Consider the following 6000-nt stretch of genomic DNA (forward strand, 5'->3'; position numbering starts at 1 on the left):
GTATCCGTTCTCGAAGAGTTAGGTCAGTTTTTCCCACATATGAGAGACCGCAGGGACATGTAATTAAATATATCACATGGTCGGTCATACACGTAATATGCTGAGTAATTGAAATTTGAGTACCACTATGAGGATGAGCAAATGAATTGCCTGTGTTCATATGGCTGCACGTGACACATCCACTGCAACGATAGCAGCCTTTCTTACTGAGTCCCGTAGTTTTTCGGTAACAGAAAGTGGGATCACTTCTGACCAATAGATCTTTTAAGTTTTTATTTCGTTTTAGACTGATGTTCGGTTTTTGGGAAAAGATCGGTGGTAGGTTCTTATCTGAACCTAGGATCCCCCAATATTTATGTATAGCTTGTTGAATTTGTGGGGTGCCAGTATGAAGGGTTAGTGGTAGATACATTTTATTCGTTGACTGAGTTTTCAGTGTGGTCTCTGTAGGTGCCTTCGTCATATGTCCAATGGCTTTGTCCTTGGCTTTAGTGAGGACTTCATGGCTGTAGCCTCTGGCGAGGAATCTGTAACGCTCAATTATTGACAAGATGGAACACAACTGAAGATAACTGAAACTGAGAATGTTTTATTGCTTTAAATAAAGAAATAATCAATTTGAACTGTCTCTTTAATTCCTGGCAGAAAATAAGCAGCAGCAGAGTTGCAGTGGGTTTAGGATAAGGCAGAATTAGTCCAACCAGAGAGGAGTTCCCAAATAGAAATAATAAATGGCAGTTGATTGATTAGTAATTGTTGGAAACAAAGTTATTAGTTTAGGTGGAGGTGATAGTGAGCAAGCAGAGAAGTAAGATAGGTATTATCCAGCTTGAGCCAATTTGTTTTACTTAGCTTTTGTAGGAGAGATAGTCCAAATTGGTGAGATAGATTCCCACAGTGGATCGAGTTACAGCAGGCAAGAGAATATCCAAAAACAGTTCCGAGGTCGTAGGAGAGGAGAAGGAGGGTAAACGATTAAACAGTCCGGGTCCGATACACAGTAGAGGTAATAAGTAATTCAGTTTTGAAGTTCGCGGGAGCTTTCAAGTTGATCCAGCACTGTGGTGTTGACGCGGTCTCCCTATGTATCCTGGGAGCGACCGCGTCAGAGGAGGGGGAGTGGCCGCGCTCCGTCTACCCGGAAGTCCACGGTTAGCGAAAGCCGGAAGGTCTGACAGAATCTCTCGGTCATCTCTTGTAGTTGGTTAGCTTGTTTTACGGGGTCGCTGTTGTATCTCAACACACGCATGTACTGAGACACAGGAAGAGATTCTCTCAGTCTTTTGGGATGATAGCTGTTAAATTGGAGTAACGTATTTCTCGCCGTGTCTTTGCGGTAAAGGGTAAATCCCAACTTGCCTTCATTAGTGTGCGTCACTCTGTCACCATAGATACACCTTCACTTTGTTTACACTGTGTGCACCCTTGACCCCTCGGCTGTCTCATTCTTATATTACGAACAGTAGGAAATCTTCCCATAGAATACGTATTATGTATTCTTTTATTTTTAACATATCACATCTTGATCTCGCTTTCGAGATCTCCTAATTCTGTATATAGTATGTTTTTCACACGGGGGTTTGTGGTGTGTATCTTTTCAACCGGAGTTTACACTCCATTGCCTAGCAACTGTGGTACACGTCACTATACACGCCCAGTATCACGGGAGACGACGGGACACTTCCGGGTTCGGCTCCACTGCTTAGCAACCACGATGCACGTCATTACGCACGCCCAGTACCACGTGAGGTGTTGGGACACTTCCGGGTTCGGCTAGCTGCACGCACGTGATTGGTGAGTCAATCATCTGTATTTTATATTTAAATGCTGTTTATGTCACTTGTTATTTGATCTTGAAAAAGACCCTCAGGGGTCGAAACGTCGATTGATTTGATGCGTTACACTTTGTTGTAAACTTTTTTACCACATTAAATTCACGGAAAAAGTCCTTTTGAGTGCTCCTACTTCACCTTTGGCTACATATTTCTGACGCTGGTAGCACCTAAGGCAAGATAACCTATAGTCGTTTAAGGGTGAGTGTCTAAATCATCTCTATTTATATATATATATATATATATATATATATATATATATATATATGTTACATCAAATTAAAGCCCTTTCTGTCCTTTAAAAACGGTATATAATATGCGTCGGTGCAATAAATTAGTCAAATGCAAATTGCAGTTGAACGCAAACAGCAAAAAATGCAAAAAATGCCGTTGTCATAAAGTGAAAGACAAGCTTCAGAAGCTCTGTCCTTAAGGGGTTAAGAATGTCTTTAGAATGATAAAGCAAAATGGGAGTTGTAGTTCTACAACATTTGGGGATCTACTTTTTAGGCAGTCCTGCTGTAGAAGTTTGTGAGGATGAATAAGCGTTTGCTCTCATCTTCTTGTTTTCCCATTTCTTTGGACTATGGTATGGGAGCTGGATATGTTGATCAAAAGAATACTCTATTAACAACCTGGTTAATATACTCCATACTCTCACCCACATAAAGTAAACGATTAATGAAAAAAAAGCATGAGCTAATTCATCCGGGCTGTGGGATCAGGGCCAAATATCTAAACCTTCCCAATACCCATAGGTGGTCCTCAGAGAACTAAACTGTTACTTCTGGGAAAGTTCACAATCACAATCAATGAACTTCAAACCTTTATTTGAGCTAATTTAGAGAATTAATCCACATCAAATATTTAGGGCAAAATGTGCAAATCCTTGGTGAATGCCTCACAATTCACAGTCTAGTGAATAACCCTGAAATATGACTGTACTGTATATGGGACCTTTGACTGTTTGTCAATTTGCTCCCTTAAAATCACAAACAATTGCTTTCAAAATCCTTTTAAATGAGACAATGGGCAAAGTTAAGTGTGCAATCCTAAATAGGTAAAATAAAATCATCAATCAAAAAACATCGTATAATATTTACACAAATCTTACAGGGTAATGGAAAGGAATGCCATGGGTATATGTTCTAAGTTATACATGTTCAGAGCAATGGTAAAATGTATTACTATTGTAGCTCTTACAAAATGTATTCCATTCAAAGTCAGAAAATGTACTTACAACTCACTCAAAATAACAGTAGTCAATGTTACTATTAATATTAACATCTAAGTGGATAGAAAAACCCCAATTCCAAATACTCAAAATATACAATGTGTTAAATTCAACCAAAATGAGTTGGAAACGTACACTTAAGGCAGGTTCTGCAGAAAGTTTTAAAGAGACATAGAGGGGATGATACATTGCTGCCCTGGGGCCTCATAGTTCTTGTCTGCTGCTATTTGTAGTCTTTTATTTATTTTCATTGTGCTTGCAGCCAGGGCAGCCCAGGGGCTAATTGCATTGCTGCAATACATACTTTCCCCAAACTGGTTCAGGATTGACACCGTTGATCATGCTCTCCTTCTTCAAACTCTTCAATCGCTTGGTCTCTGTGACTCTGTCCTCTCGTGGTTTTCCTCTTATCTCTCCCAACGCTCATTCAGTGTCTCTTTTTCTAATGATACCTGTCTCTGTCCTTGGTCCCCTTCTATTTTCTCTTTATACTGCCTCTCTTGGCAAACGTATTACCTCTTTTGGATTCCGCTACCACCTGTATGCTGATGACACCCAGCTATATCTCTCATCCCCGGACCTCTCCCCTCCCGTCCTGCAACGTGTCACTGCTTGCCTTTCTTCCATCTCTGACTGGATGTCCTCACGCTTTCTGAAACTCAATCTCTCAAAAACTGAGCGCCTTGTCTTTCCTCCTCCTAATACTGATCCTCCTCTTTCGCTCTCCCTTCAAGTTTGTGGTACCAACATCAGTCCATCCTTGCAAGCGCGCTGTCTTGGCATCATACTTGACTCTGGTCTCACCTTTGAGCCTCACATCCAGCATGTTGCCAAATCCTGTAGATTCCATCTTAAAAACATAGCCCGCATCCGCCCCTTTCTTGCACCAGATACTACCAAGGAGCTTGTCCATGCTCTAGTAATTTCCCGCATGGATTATTGTAACCCTCTCCTGATTGGTCTTCCCAAAAGCCGTACTGCACCCCTACAGTCCGTAATGAACGCTGCTGCTAGACTGATTTTCCTCTCTAGTCGTTTCTCTCACACCTCACCCCTCTGCCAGTCCTTACATTGGCTTCCTGTATGCTATAAGAGTCAATTCAAGGTACTAACTCACACCTATAAAGCACTGAACAACCCTAGCCCCTCTTATATCTCCTCACAGATCCATAGGTATGTCCCTTCTCGATCTCTCCGCTCTGCCCGAGACCACCTCCTGTCCGTTGTCCGCACCCGTACGGCCAACTCGCGCTTGCAGGACTTCTCGCGGGCGGCTCCCTTCCTATGGAATAACCTGCCTACCGCCATCAGACTCTCCCCTAGTCTTGCATCTTTTAAGAAGTGCCTTAAAACCCATCTCTTTAGGAAAGCTTATTGCCTCCAAGACTAACCCCTACCTCACATACCTGTCTCTTGCCCTCTCCTAAAGGGCAGCCCACCTTAATTGATTGCAAATTCCTGTCCTAATGTGTTTTACACCCCACCTCCTATAGAATGTAAGCTCGATTGAGCAGGGTCCTCTTCAACCTATTGTTCCCGTAAGTTTATTTGTAATTGTCCTATTTATAGTTAAATACCCTCTCATAATATTGTAAAGCGCTACGGAATCTGTTGGTGCTATATAAATGGCAATTATAATAATAATAAATAATATGGATCCATACACAGACACCTACACAAATCATCTCCTTTACAGTGCATTTTGTGAGGAGGCCTCTAGAGGGAGCATGTGGACAGGTAAGGTACCTTTTCACAATGAGGAAACATTGCTGTGCAGTTACATAGTTACATAGCTGAAAAGAGACTTGCGTCCATCAAGTTAAGCCTTCCTCACATATGTTTTTGCTGTTGATCCAAAAGAAGGAAAAAACACAGTCTGAAGCGCAGTTGGTAATGTAGAAACAGATGTATCTAGAATATCTCACTAGAACAAGTGACTGGCTCAGTTTTAAGAGTTGGTTGCAAGCTGGTGCAAAGTATATTAGCAAAAAACAATTTTTGAGTTCTAACTTAACCATATCTGAAACAAATATGAATTGGTTGCAATAGTGGACTTCACAACTGACTTACCTTTTAAATAGCTGACGTTTTTTTTTTTTTAGGAGATACCGGCTATATTGGACATTGACACACCTGCCAACTATCCTGAATCCAGTCGCACAGTTCTAATTTGGCCTATTCCATTGTCCTTAAAAAGTGCAGAATAAATATGTATTTAAAAGTTATCAGGGCTGCATTAGATGTCTCCACTTCAGTAATGATTTACACATGGGGAGCTGTAGTTGGCCACCTTACAGGTTTTTCTTGGTATGCATGCTGACATCATAACCTCAACCAAGTTACTCAGCATGAGAAGTCGGTTCATGTTTTGCTAGTGCCACCAGAAAACATATTGAATACAGACATGCTTAAAAAAAATATAAAAATATATATATATATATATATATATATCAACCATAAATTAAATATCTATTGCAATGTATGCATACAAGTGAATGGAATGTTAGAGACAGTTCAGTTGGTCTTACAATTTCCAGCGTATGAATGAAGAGTTGTACACAGGTGATTGAAATGAATATGAGTGATATAACTAAGATATATTTCAGATGTTTTCTCTAATCACCTTAGAGATAGAGGAAGGGTTACTGCAGTACCCCAAAATCAAAATTAAATATCCAGTTAACTCTGTGCTTCTAACCTTGCATCCTGTTGCTCAAGGCAGGGTCAAATATAAGTACAGAAAAACTGAAAGAATGAAGGCAGCACAGCTAGATGCGAAATGTACACAAATAGTACAACATACAATTTATTTGAAGGACAAAAAAGAAACACACATTTTGGGTTTAGCCTTGATCAATGCTAAAATTGTTTTCCCTTAACCAATATCAAAACATAAAGAACATACAATACACAATATATAGAAATGAAACCAAA

The sequence above is a fragment of the Pelobates fuscus genome, chromosome 6 (assembly GCF_036172605.1).
Source record: "Pelobates fuscus isolate aPelFus1 chromosome 6, aPelFus1.pri, whole genome shotgun sequence".
Taxonomy (NCBI): domain Eukaryota; kingdom Metazoa; phylum Chordata; class Amphibia; order Anura; family Pelobatidae; genus Pelobates; species Pelobates fuscus.